Source organism: Malus sylvestris, chromosome 14 (genome assembly GCF_916048215.2).
Source record: "Malus sylvestris chromosome 14, drMalSylv7.2, whole genome shotgun sequence".
NCBI classification, from domain to species: Eukaryota; Viridiplantae; Streptophyta; class Magnoliopsida; order Rosales; family Rosaceae; genus Malus; species Malus sylvestris.
In genome coordinates, this window is record NC_062273.1 from 20,045,268 (window position 1) to 20,060,539 (window position 15,272).

The window sequence follows — 15,272 nt, forward strand, 5'->3', positions numbered from 1 at the left end:
AAATTTGGAAAGGGAAGGGCAACAAGTTAAATTTGAATCAATGTTGGGGGATTTCTATCATGCTTCCCGGTTTATACTCCGGGAGTTTGGCTGTTGAGTAATTGATTAAAGATATAATGAACAGAATTAACGGCCAAAATTTCTGAAGCATAGCATACCTGAACTTAATCGTCACCAAGGATATATGAGGACTAGCCCTGATGGTCTGGCGTGTAGTGCATTTGTATGCCTCTGTCTCTGTCTCTCTCACTCATGCAATATATTTTCTGTCTCCAATTTCTGAAGCTGGTTGCATATGCAACACTAAATGCCTTTAATGGCTTCTCTGACTTTTTCAGAAGTCTGAATCATTTTACCATAATTACAAAGTGGAGTCAACATCAGCAGTTACGCCATGGATTCCTCTTTGTCCGTGTATTAATTACTCGGACTGTGATGTTTCAATTTCGCAGACTGTTTATGTTTCTTCTGTAACCAAAACCCAATGCCACCATTTTTCAATTTTTTTTTTTTAAATGTGTATATGTATATGTTTTGTGAGTGTGTGTGTGTGTATATATATATATTTCTGAAGACTTTGTAATTAGAACTACTCGAGGACAATAGAAAATGTCAGCTTAAATGGTGCAACCCGTGGTTGCAACACGCATACAGACCTCATAATCTGATTCATGCAGGGAGAAGGGAAGGGAAGCTGCATTTTCAAATTTTCGATCTGTATTAAGACCATTTATGGAACTAATTAAAATGTATATTATTTGTTTCTTTAAATCATGAATAATGTTAGAGAAACTAAACTTACAAATTAAATGATATGTCACCAATAAGAAATGAAATACGCTTATTAAAGTTTAATTAATAATTCAATAGTACTACTCTTAGTCTTCCTAACACTACTCTTAAACCTTTAAGGAAGCTGCGACCTTACTTGTTCTTGTTTCTAAGTTCCTCAGAGACAAATAAACAACCGAGTTAATTGGGATCGATAACAATAGTACTTTTTTTTCTTTCTTTCTAGGTCATGATTACAATACTAGTTTGAGGCATAGCCTTTTTCAAAAGAACCACGGCCATGCATGCATCTCTCTAAAATTGGCTATTTGTTGCGTAAGACTTGTAGGCAGTAGCGAGCATTTACCTTCGCATTTAAGTTTAAAAAAATCAGAGGTTCTAATCCGTGTTAAAAATGTTAACAATTTAGCAATATAGTTTAATATTATGTTAGGATGTTTGGTATTTTATGTATTAGGGTTTTCTAGTAAGTTTAGGGTTAGAGGAAGACCTAGGAAAGTGCAACTACGGGACAGAGGTCCAGGGCCAAAAGGGTAGAGGAAGACCTAGGAAAACTTTGGAAGAGACTCTAAGAAAAGACTTAGAGAACTTGGATCTAACGGAGGACATGACACAGAACTAAGCGCAATGACGTTCTAGAATTCATATAGCCGACCTCACTTAGTGGGAAAAGACTTTTGTTGTTGTTGTTGTAGGGTTTTCTAGTAAGTAAAGGGCTGTGATTACTTTCCTTTTAGGGTTAAGATTGCTTTCATGTTTGTTTCAAAATAAAATCTTTACAAATACACCTTAACCCCGTAGGAATTAGGTCCTAGCTAGATGTAGTTTTTCCTAGTGTATTATGCTAGGTAATTTTGTAGTGTGCTTACTTTTGTGGCTATGTATTACAATTCAGAGTTTTGCAATTAATATTTCTTATTTTCGTTCTTTGGTTTGTTTTGGCAACATGGTATCAAAACGGATCCAATCACTCTAAATTTAATTCGCTCTTGGTTGTTATTATCTTGTTGATCATTTGTTCTTCTGTTTTTTCGTTTCACCTTCAGTTAGTTATCTCTAGTTTAGATCCTTGGGAAATTTTCAGTTTTCGTCGTAAGTCTAGTTCACTTTTCTTTATCAGTGTTTTTTTACATACAAACGCTTAGTTTCTTCGTCATCATCTATCATTTGGTTTTATAGTTATGTATAGTATTTCCATGTATCACTTAATTAAGAGAAGAGGTCTAGCTGTCCTAGCCAAACGATGGATACTAGAGGTTGTGTGCATCAACACAAGTAGTATCTGAAAAAAACATTGTGGATGCCCTAAAACGCTCACAGTATCATAGAAACTTAAAAAAAAAGTTTCCCAAAAAAAAGTTTTGAGAAACTTACAACATGCATTAATTATAGAACTGATAGGGATGCATTTGAACAAGAAAACTCTAGGAAAATTTGAAATGGGTTCCGTGTCTTTCCTATGAGTAATACTAGGAGGTTAAATTTATAAATAAAATTTACAAATTAGATGTGTATCACCAACAGAAATTGAGCACGTTTATTAACATTAAAGTAAGGGTAATGCTAAAAAGACTAAATTTGCAAAATAAATTATATGTCACCAATAGGAATCATCACATTTGTCAACGTTTAAATAATATATCAATCATCAACTTACATGTTATTTAATTTTCAAAACTTTATCTCCAAATTTAGTCTCCATATCATTACCCTTTTAGTAATAATTTCAAACATCAACTTTTATGTCATTTAATTTAAAAAACTTTATCTACAAATTTAATTTCTTAGCATTACTCCCTTAAATATGATACCCGCGCTAAGTTCCAAATATATCAAACTAAAAGAAATTCTTGTCAATACATATTCTGACCATGTGGGTTGACAGTACACAGTTGTGTCGGTCGATATTTTCTTGCACGTGAAGTGCTAACTACTCAGTATCGTCCTTTTTTCCCGAAGAGTATAGAAGCATCAGTAATATCTTTAGAAATTAGTCTAAACCAGTTCATATTGTTTAATATTCATCATGCATCCACATGAATCATGTATCTAGGGACCTTTTTATTAAATAAAAAAATGTACACTAGCAGTCACACAAGTAATATTTCATACGTGAGAGATTTATTCACACTTTGTGTCTTAAATAAATTTATCTCGTGTAATGTATGATGAACTCAAAGGGCTTGTATCTTAAGGTCATCTCCAATAGAGAGGGTTAAAGGTTCGAAAAACAAAAATTAACTCGCTTTGTCAAAAAATTTATCTCCAACCAATGACTGGATTGTAATTCTATGAAATTCACCAGATTATTATTTGGCCAAAGGAACATCAGACCAGCCAAATGTAGCCCTTCCCTTAGTCCATTTTTCTAGGGCCCAACTCATTAGTTGCAATAATTGATTCAAACTTAACTGCTAAATTTGAAAACATCAAATTGTAGTTTAATTAAATTAACCAATAAATTTAAAATATAAAGTTAAACTAATAAATCATTGAGTGGGGCTATGTTTAGCTTCTTCGGTTGGATATAGTATATGAATATAGCTTCAACAGTGTTCATCTAAAAATAATTTTTTTGTTGGGACTATAATTTTGGATCGGGCTATGTTTAGCCTTTTTGGTTGGAGGTGACCTAAGCAGGTGGGATCCTTTACCCTCCACCTGAGGGTTCATGTTGTTCTTCCTTTTATATGATAGAATGTTTGATGAACATAATCTATGACAAGTACACTTAAACAATATGAAGTCCCACATTAATTAGATATCCAACAAAAACGTTTTATTATGTCGGTGTATATGGTCTTACATGATTGAATTGGGACAATACAAATGATTAACAACAATATAGTGCTGATCAGTAGTAATCCGCTGTCAGCCAATTAAGGCTCACAATCATGATGCATGTGAATGTCCTTGTGGATGCAAATAGGGACCGACCCTATTTAGAGAAATAGGGACCGGCCCTATATAATAGGGGTATGGCCGGCCCTATTTGGAGAAATAGGAACCGGTCACTTATGGTGATGATTTGAGTATAATTGCAATCAATTTAGCTAATCAATAATTAATTTGGTAATTAATCAAATTAATTTTTCAATTAATCCCAATTTGAAAACAATAATTGGGAGTTACATTGTGTGTAGGATTTGATGAGGATCGATGAGAGGATTTTGAAAAGAATACCCTTTTGATCACCTTTAACCTTGATTGAGCCATTATCGTCCGTTGCATGTGTGTGGGAATCCCGATGTGTCTCGAGGGTAATTTTGTCATTTTCACCCAAAAGTCCATGTGTTGCCTCCATAATTTTCTTGATTATTTTTGGCTCCACAAATGCCCCTACACCTGTTGGGCTGCTCGTAGGAAAGGGCAATAGGTGTAGAGATTTTCCCTTACTTTAGGAAACTTAGTATTGTTTCCTATTTTGGTCCTATTTCGATGTAGATTCCCTCATTAATAGGAAATCAGATTATTCTTAGTCTATTTAAGTCTACCTTAAGTAGATTATTAAATCAACTTCAGAAAGCAATCCCTACAAGTAGGGATGGGCAACGGTTATGGCAGGCGGGTAACCGCTGTTATTTACCCATAACCGTTTATGTTCATACCCGTATAACCGTTTATCCATTGGGTAATTGTATAAATGGTTATACCCATACCCATAACCGTGTACACATTTAACCATACTCATTTACCCATTTTTGAACCCGTTTATCATTTTTTTTACCCATTTACCTTTTTTTCACCCGTTTACATGTTTTTTTTAACAACTTAAAAATTACAAAAGAAAAATTTGTCATAATTTTCGTTTTCTGACAATTAGGCATTGTTATAGGTACATTTTATCATGCATTTTTATATTTTAATTATTTAAGTCCTCATACATTTCCAATAAGTGAAATAATAGTTTATGAGATCATATTCACAAAATGATATATCATCATATCAACTATCAAGATGGCAAGTTGCAGATGTTCTGTTGATAGCACATACAGACATGGTGACTAGATCAACTGGATGATTATGTGTATTTTAATTGATTAATTATATTGTGTAATTTGTATTAATATATATGTTGTTATTGCATTTGCACTTTGCAGGAAAAAGTTCATGGCCGGAGCCTACACCATGAACCTGTACTTAGAATTTTAGCATACCCAAAATCCCTGCAATAATTAAAATCCCTGCAGTGGAGCTAGGAAGGAGAGGGTACCGACTAGAGGAGAGAGAGAGAGAGAGAGAGAGAGAGAGAGAGAGAGAGAGAGAGAGAGCCTACTTCTAAAACCCCTCAAAATCCCTGCGATAATTTTTTTTAATTTTTACATATATTAAATTAAATGGGTAAATGGATACCCGTATAACCTTGGGTAATACCCATAACCGATGGACACCCGTTATAACCGTGAGTAATACCCATAACCGCCCATTTAAATTTCACAGATAAACGGTTATACTCATAACCGTTTGTTCATCTAAACGATTACCCATAATCGTAACCGTGAACTTTAAATGAGCGGGTAACCGCGATTACCCAAACCCATGGGTATTTTGCCCATCCCTACCTATAAGAGAGAGAAAGCTAAAGGATATTTGTTCCTCATCCCCTAGCAATCTTCTACACTTGCTCTACAAATGATCGTCTTTTATTGCTTTCTTTGTCTTAAAGCTGCACCAAGGTAAGAAAAAATTAATTTCCTTTGTTTTCTTGATTTTTGGGAGCCTCGGGCCTTGAAATTTGGCTTGACAAGGGTCAAGGTGGCACGTGATATGGGTCGATGAGGCTCGGGCCTACTTTTCTCTTCCTTTTTTTTTTTTTTTGTGCAACTGTCTACCGAATTTTCCTTGTGTCTTTGTAGAATTTCTTCGAGCATATCTTCCTCGAGCCACAAAAGTGATGATGGTGTGCCACCACTGTATCGTCAAGGTGGATCTTTGAGTAAGGTAGGCTACTTTAAGGCTGCTCACTTCAAGATTAGCTCTGATGACTCGTTTAGAGACTTTCTTGAGGCATATAGGCACGCCATTCCTTTAGGGGTGCGTGTGAAGCGTGTCAAGGATGGTAACAATCATGAGCCATGTAGTAGGGCTCGAATAGCCATCAAGTTTCACCCCTATTACTTTGTGTTGGGATTTACTTTTCTCATGCTGCGTTTCTTCCAAGAAGTGCTCTGCTCCATAAAGTGTGCCCCTGCTCAATGTTCTCTGAATATGGTCTGTGTGATGGTGGGATTCCTTAATCTAAGCCAATTCTTTGACTTGGATCTAACTGTCAACGAATTTTGGTACTTCTTTAACATAGGCCGCATCGAGGAAGTTGGGCAGCTGCGATCCCGCCATAGGCTCTTTGTCATTCGAGCAAGGGAGATCACGACTGGGCTAAGGAGACTTTGGAGATAAGTGGTGAATGGGAGTCTGATTCTTCCCCTGAGCTGCGTGTTCTGACAACTTTTATTACCGGTAAGTAGACAGTTTAGTCCCTCGGCTACTTTATGTTTTTGCTAAGTTACTCTCTAATTTGTTGATTGTCCTCTTTTGCTTATGTAGATTCTAAATTCGGCTCAACTCCTAAGACTTCTCCGGACATGAAGAAAATGAATGTCGCTTTGGGTATCCCTGCTGAGTATCGTGAATAGTGTTGGTTGCTTGTCCTTTTCACCGGGAGAAAGGTGGGATGCCTCTAAGAGATGAGATAAAATAGATCAATGAGGAGGCATTAGCTCATCCGATCACCATTATGGAGCCTGCTATAAATAAAGGTGGGAAAAAGAGATCTTCCCCGCCTGCCCAAGAGACGCCTGCTGAGAAAAAATCAAAGACTTATTCCGCCACTTGTTAGGGTTCGCCAGCTGCCCTCAGACTTGAGATTGACTTAACTTCTTCCAAGGGGGAGAAAGAAAGGCAGCTAGATCTGAGCTAGAGACGCCTGCCATGCTAAAGATGGCTAGTTCGATTGTCGATAAGATTGCTCAGCGTAGAAGTTCCGTCGTGACCCCAATGTCGAAACCAATGCCAAGGCGTCTACCGGGAGCTAAGTTTGGTTCACCTTTGGAGAGGCTTGCTACTATAAAGAGCAATAAGGTGGACTATGCTGCTAAGGTAATGCCAAAGTCTACTCTCCTTGCTGGGAAAGAGGAGACTGTTCGTGTGGGTAACTATGAGCAATCCACTAAGCCTACTTCTGGGGAAGCTGTTGAGATCTACACATTTTTTAAACCAAATCTACTTGAAGACATGGATGCTTGTGCTAAGTTTGTTGATGGCATTATAGAGGTTGTTTGCCCAAGTTCCTTTGCAAAGCATATAACCGAGTACAGGAGGACTGCATTGCTTGCTATGATGCAGAAGACGGTTATTCTGGCAGCCGAGTCTATGCTCCTTGGTCAAAAGGATACCAAGGATTCCAAGGAGGTGGCAAAAGCTATAACAGTCGAAACTTATTCCTCTTCCGAGAAGATTAAGAGGTTGGAGTATGAGCTCGTTGCTTTGAAGGGTTTTAATGCCTTTGCCCCCACTTTTCTGCAACTTGAGACCACTTGCCAAGAGATCATTGACTTGAAGACTAGGCTTGACACTATTCAAGTTAAGTATAAAGGTGCAGAAAAAGAGATCGGATGTCACATACCTCAGATTCAAGATCTTGAGTGTGCCGTTTTTTAGCTTCGTTTCGCTGCTTACACAAAGGATGAAGAGTTGATCGCTACTTATAACCAAGTGATCCACTTCAAGAAGGTCATTGATAAGGTCGAGCCCTATGTGTTGGAACTCCAAGGTGCGTTAGAGATCAACGAGAGTCTGGAGAAGGAAGTGGATAAACTGCAACGTGTCCGTGTTGGTTTGCTCGAGAAGAACAAGTAGCTGAAGGTGAGAAGGCTAGGCTCAAGGCTTCGCTTGTGCAGAGTCAGGCCTATTTCTTCAAGTTCTGTTATGTAGATCATCTCTTTGGTAGGCTGTTTGACTTTGACTTTGTTGGGAAAGACTTCAAGACTTTCTCTATTTCTGGAAGATTTACTTGCCTTTACTTTTAAGTCCTCCATTGGTGAAATAGTCGGATAAGTTGATGCCCAGGCTGAAGCAGCCTGGGGGGGAAGCGCCGGATGATGCCACTCGCAACTACTGAAGGTGTGGCAGCCAAGTAGTTGTGGGATGTCCAAGCTGTTGAAGGGTAGTCTTCTAGGTAGCCTTTTGGATTTTCTTTGTTTTCTTTGTTGCTTTTCGCTTTGCTTGAACTCCTTTTGCTTTTGCTATTTGTTTATCAATTTTGCTAGAAAATTTAATAAACTTGTTTCCTTCGCTTTTTTTTTTATCTTCACTTCTTTTGTTCTTACCCCACCTTTGACTTTTAGACCAGCGGCAGACGTGCTACTTTTCTATAAGTGGACATGCTAACGTAGCCTAAGCAGTCGTAGGTGTTGGTGTAGAACTTTTTACAAGGTTGTTAACCATAGGGTTAGCAGCCGGACACCTTACGTACAGAAGCAGATGAGTTTGCGTGACCATTAAGCTATTTAACCTTCGCTTTCTTCAATCCTTTGAGCTGTGTGGCCTACGTCACAACATATTAAAGATCTTTGGGTCATGAAATTCGCTAACTTTCTTATCAAAAGTATGCGGTTGTATGGAATTTTGTAAGCAAAGGTTCGAGAGAACTCTTTTCTCTTTATATAACCAATTTCGTGGGTTGCGTAGCAAGTATCACAACACTTTAGGAATTAGTGTAGATCTAAATGATCATTCAGCACTTGGCAGAGGTGAAGCTTATTGACTACATAGCATGCCGACAGTGGATAAAGATTCATATATGCACACTAGCTTGTTTAACTTTTCATAAAAATGTGCGGTTGTATAAGTCTAGTGTGATTTTACTGCTCAAAAGGCAAGCCATAGGCAATCTTTCGGAAACTGTAGGCTACCTTAGTGTACTCGGTAGTAGCTTTAGGGTTCCAAGGCAGCCATTCGTAGGGCATACTGCGTAATGTGCCTCCTCTATCTCTGGGGCCTGGTTCCTCGCGAATTAGGCCAAGAGGCCCAAATCCTTCAGTTAGCTAAGGGCCATTGTGGCTATTTCTAGGAATCCCGGCATAAACCATCGTGTACCTAGTTACACCAGTGCAGCCCGACTCATTCACTTCTGGATATTCAGAGTGTAAAGTTTATCCTTCCGCATTGGAGAGCAAACCTATGTGGGTGTCGGAGAATTAGTTTACCCTCTCGCACTGGAGAACATGGTTAGTCCCTAGGGGGTGCAATTTCTACGATGAGTCCTTAAGAAGGGCACGATCTTCTTTTGAAGTGCAAAAGTGATCAGTTGGTATAAGCATGAAGCCGAGCCAAATTGTAAATTATTTCTGAATTTCTCATTGAAAAACGAGTGAAACCAAAGAAAACTTAGCTGTAAGGAACTGCATAACAACTAGATAATTCTCGATTTGCATGGTGGTGCCCGTCAAGCTACTCTAGTCTTCAGGCATTGATGTAGCAGAAGATCACACATAGTATTTCCTCATATTGTAGGCGTTTTATTTTTTTTTCGATCTCTTTGTCGTTCATTGTGGCGATGGTGTAATTACCATTGCCGTCTACTTTGCTGATCTTGTACGGACCTTCCTAGATAGGATCCATCTTTTTTTAGCCTTTTCTGCACGCAGTGATAAAGGCTTTTTTTAAGACTAGATCTCCAGGTTGGAACTTCCAAATCTTTGCCCTTTTGTTGTATCTGGAGATGAGCTGCTGCTGGTAGGCTGTAATGTGGTTGATGGCCTTCTCGTGTTTCTCCTTTGCCAGATCTAAGTTTTTGGCCATCTTTTTTTCATTATGCTTGATGCTTGGCATTAGAGTGCTGATACTTGGCATGATGACATTGGAAGTAATGATTGCTTCTGAACTAAATGCCAAAGAGAAAGAAGTCTCATCGGTTGCTCGTCGTTTGGTGGTGCAATATACCTATAGACATCTGATGTGAAAAATAAGTTAACACACAAAATTAAACCCTCTTTTTATCAATTGTAGCAAAGTATGTAAATAGGGATCGTTCTAGACCGGGGATTAGGAGGGATTGCTAAACACTTGAAAACTGACTTAGAAATGTAAAAACAAAGTTTAAAGCACTAGATTAGACTCAAAGAATGCAAAACTCACGTTTAAAATATTAAAACAAACCAAAAACTCAAAACAGCAATCAAAAGATTCAAAACTGCCTTAAAAACACTTTCTGGGCAGTTTTGAACACAAAGCATCAAATTGGACGAATTTGGGTTTTAACTTGTACCAAAACACTTAAAAACATAAACCAACACACTTTCCAATTAATCTAGGAATTCAAAATAATTGGGGATTTGATTTGGACGAAAATAAACTTAAATGGCAGATTGTAAGAGAAACAGATTGTAATACAAAGTTATGAAGAATCAATGGATGATGGAATGGCTAAGGGGTTCTTCTCCACACATGAAATATATGCAACCTAAATCGATTTCCAGTTATCAATTGAATAAATTATGAACCTCGACTCTCCAAGTTAATTAGATCCGCTTAAATTAACCTTCAGATTTCCCTAGAATCATTGAATTGGATGAATATGCATCGCAAACAAATTATTCCTAACAAGTTCTTTATATGAACAGCATGATAAAGATACAGGTTAGAATCATTACGTTCTTTGGAAATCATAAGCATCGACAAGGCATTCGTAACTATGAAAAGCATGATACTCTTGCCAAGAATCTACTTAACACGATCGTGACTAGCGACCTTTACTACTTACGAATATAAATTCATAACGATTAGGTGAAACAAACTTATATCCTAGAATCAAATTCAAGTATGCAAATTAAGCGTGCACTCTCAACCAACATACAAGAATAAGTTCTAAATCAAACGGTTAAGCAAATTGTATTCACGACTCATGCAACGATAACCGAGAGTAATCAATTTATTTCACATATATAATCATGGTTTTGAATCCACCCTTAGCCAAAACGAATTTAGCTAATCATACTTAAAGCAAAACAAAGATTACATGAATTAGACATTGAAATATAAGATAGAAAACACCTAAAATCGTTCAACAACTCAGAATGAATAGCCAAACAATCGTAGTGAATCTGTCCCCTTCTTTGCTTGCGGCAGATTGGGTTGTGAAGATGTTTTGGGTAGTTTTATGGTGTAGAATGGATGGGGAATGGTATGGAGAGGTTTAGGGTGAGTATGGAGGAGTGTTTGATGGTTGAAGGATGGTAGAGAACTCGGCAAAGAGGGTGGAATAAGGTGGAGTGGCTGTTATGTTTTCTGGGCACTAGAATGGTGTTTTTGGGTGTTTTGCTGCCTAGGGTGAGTATGGACGAATTTTCTGCATGAATGATGAATATAAGAGGTTGAACCCTTTTCCAAGGGTTGTAAACATGTATATATAGGCCCCAAAAACCCTAGAGAATCAGATTAGGCAGTGGGGGAAATGCACAGCAATGAGGGTGAATTTGTGGTGTGCAATGGTCCAAGGATGAAAATGGAGCAATGATGCAAAGTATGGAGGGTAAAATGGAGTGGTATTTCAGCTAGGGAGCATGAATGATTGTGTTCATTGCATGGAAATGAAAAGGGGAGGTGAAATGTTTCAGAAATTAGTTAAAGGTGCAGCAACATGTGTTGCACATGGCATTGGATCCCAAATGTGGATGATGGAGCATCAATTGGTGCATGGAATGATTGTGAAAGTTGTGTGAAATCTGATGGGTGAAGGGAACAAGAGGTATGCAGCAATTGAGTGTGATAATTGAGTGTATTGAGGCATGAAATCAGAAATATTTTAGGGGACAAGGATGATTAAGCATGCATGGGAATCCAAAGGGAATGCTATGTGGATTGCACAGCAAGGATGTGTGTCCTTTTGTGGCTGAGTTCTTGATCCTTTGTACACTAATTCTTCACATTCTTAGCCTCTTTAAGTCTTCAATTTCGTCCAAACCTTGGTTTCAAATATGTGACATGCATTCCAAGCTCCATTTTGCTCCAAAATGCTCCAAAATGCATCTTCTTGCCTACTTTGTCCTTAAAATCTGAAAACACACGAAAATGACTTTAAACATTAAAATAACTAAGGAAACATGACATAAATGCACTAGAACAAGCCAACTAAGTCGCATAAATATGCTCCTATCAACATCCGGGGAATTTGTCTAGGCATTTTCCCTTCTTGTCGGAGAGGAATTTCTTAAGGCAATCGAGAATCGTCTTGTTGGATGCCTTGGTCTACCCACTGCCTTGGGGATACCTCGACGTGGACATATGCTACTTGATGCCATATTTTTGGAAGAACTTCGCCAAATCTTTGCCTATGAATTGTGGGTCGTTGTCTGTGACGATGGATTGAGGGATGCCAAATCGGCAAATGATGTTCCTCCATATGAAGTGCTCTATGTCCATATGAGTTGTGGTTATCATGGGCTAATTTTTTATCCATTTGGTGAAGTAATCAATTGCCACCATCATCGTGCCTCTGCCCCCAGTAGCGGGCGACATAGGCTCTACCAGGTCGATTGCCCACTGCATAAACAGCTAATGACTCGTCTATGGGTGTAGCTTGCTGGCAGGCAGTGCTGGTACCGGCTTGTAGCATTGGCGACGGTCACACTTTTGTACTACATAGTAGGCCAGTAGTAGCCTGCGTTAAAAGCCTTTTATGCTAAGGATGGCATTTGGAGTGATTTCCACAAACACCTTCATGGATTGAACTTAGAACCTTTAGGTCGTCGGGAGGCGTTAGGCAGCAAAGATGTGGTCCAGTGTAGGATCTTCGGACGAGAGTGCCGTTCCACATGTAATAGCGTGCTGCCTTTGTTTGGAGCTTTCTAGACTCCAATATTTCCATGGAGAGTGTGCCATTGACCAGGTAGTTTATAATGGAATCTTGCCAGTTTAAAGTTGTATTAACCTATGACACTTCAGCTGCCAGCCCTACCTCTATGCTTGGCTTGTTTAGATACTTATCGAAATAAAGCGTTTGAATTGATGGTCAAGGGCAAAGCCTGGGCCGGCTCGCGTGTCTGCCTACAGAACTTGAGTAAGGGTGTAAGTCTAAAACACCTCAAGCTGCTTTCGTAACTTCTCTAGGTATTGTACCATCTTCGGATGCTTTGCCGTGTACTCCCCAGTAGTCTAACCAGTGATTAGTTGGGAATAGGAATGAATTGCAAGCTTTTTCACCACCAAGTCTTTTGCCATTCGGAGGCTTGCTAGTAGGCCTCGTACTTTACTTTGTTGTTGGATGCTTTAAAGCATAGAGTGATCACCTGCTCGAGAATTAAACTGTTTGGGTGATAAAGACCATGCCTGATCCCGAGCCTTTGTAGTTGGATGCGCTGTCAACATGTAAATGCCAGAAGTCTCCATCAGGTGGAGCAAGCACGGCTAGGGTGTGCTTAACTGCCTTTGGGGCATCATTGGGCCGTTCTGTTGTGTCGCTTGGGCTAGGCGTGAATTCTGCTACGAAGTTCGCCAATGCTTAGACCTTTATCGCCATGCGGGTTCGAAAAACTAAATCGTATTGGCCAAGTTCCAACTCCCACTTCATTACTCATTGAGAAGCATCTGGACCATGGAGGATTGATCATAGAGGATACTAAGTCATGACGATGACTGTGTGAGCTTGAAAATATGGTCTGAGCTTCCAAGCCACAACAACTAGCTTCAAAATTAATTTCTCGATCTTTGGATATCTAGTTTCCTCATCAAGAAGAGCTTTAGAATGGTAAAATACTGGTAGTTTGGCCCCAAACTTTTCTCGTATGAGGGCAGAACTTACTGCTACTTTAGAGACTGCCAAGTAAATGTATAAGTCCTCTGCTGCTTCTAGCTTGGATAATAAGTAGGGGTGGGTGCGGTGCGGTTCAGTGCGGTTTTGAAGCAAAAATTGAAATGAAACCAAACCATTTGGTTCGGTTCGGTGCGGTGCGGTTTCAAATGGTTTCAGTTTGGTTTTTGAGAATAAAAATGTACAATTTAAAATATACACCTATTTATGCATAAGACCGTCAAACCTGCATGACATCTCTACCTTTAATAGACCATTCTCCTCAAATTTAGCTTATAATTCTCGGGTGGTACGTTCTACTTCTAGCCATTTGGACTTAGTGGGTGATCTTATGACAATTCTTGCCAAGTATTTTCTAACAGTAGTAATTAGTGGAAGGAGTAGAGATAAGGTAATGATTAAGTCATCAATATAATCTTGAGAAATTTTGAAATGTTCATCAATAAACACTGTGTTGCACATAAAAGAATTTTCTCATTTAAATTGGTTCTACAGGTAAAAGGATTTGTACAGTTAAGTAATGTATATTATGCTAGAAGCCATGGGAATGATGGGATGGATATAATGGTCCCACCAAGGCCACTAAAGCTCGACGATGGCAAGAACCACACTATAGCCATGGATAAAAAGGTCAGTGAAGTCGTAGAGATGCAAGCTGCCAGGTCACACACAGAGATGCAAACAGTGAGTTCAGGGCACTAATGTCGACTGTAGAAGAAATGAAGATGAGTTTTAAGAAAGAGACAGACAGACAGATGCAAGCAATGAGCTTTTTTGTGTTTGGTAAACTTTTAACTTTAGTTATTTTTCACAGTTTTGGATGAAAAAAAGCCAAAAAACAGAAGCAGCAAAAGGCAACTTTGAAAAATTGGCTTTTCAGCTTCTGCGCAAACCTCTTTTCTAAAAGGCGATGAGCGTTTTAATGAAACTTTCATTTACCCAAAATGACCTTAAACAATTAAATAATTTACAATCACACAAGATGCTTTTATCATCTTCCATTTTTTTTTAGGTGAGCTGTTTCGGAATCTGTCAGAATTGAGGCGATGATGCAGCGGGCATGATTGCACCAACCCTCTCTATTCACGGCGGCACCAGATGCCTCTCTCGATGGTGATATCTAGTTGACCTCTGATGGTAATATCCTCACAACCCAATTGAACTAACAAAATCCTAGATGGAATTACCAACAATCCGAAGCTTAAACACTCACCTTCCATGCTAAGACTAGATATTTTTTTTTTTGAGGTTGTTCAAGATCATGAGGTCATACTTCAAGACCTTGGAGCAGCGGACCTTGAGCTTTTGGACCAAGCAAAGTTATCCTAGGCCCCTCCTCCATTATCGACCTGGTTTTTGAACCTGCGATCTGACCCGTCAATGAAGCATCCAACACAGAGGAACATTTTTTTTAGGATTTCAATTGAGAAAGAAAGATATTGCATGGAGAGAGGAAGATTAAGAAAGAAAATGTGAAATGGGTTAAAGCGGCGGAAAGGACAAGAATGGAAAAGAAAAGAGAGCCACGTGAAAGAAAGAGGGTTTGCGAGGTGTTTCTAGAAAAATGTGGACTGATTTTATTTATGATAATAAAACATAAAAAGATAGGGATTTTAAATAATAAACTAGTTTATTTTTTTTATTGTTATAAAATAACCATTAGTATTGGAGATGC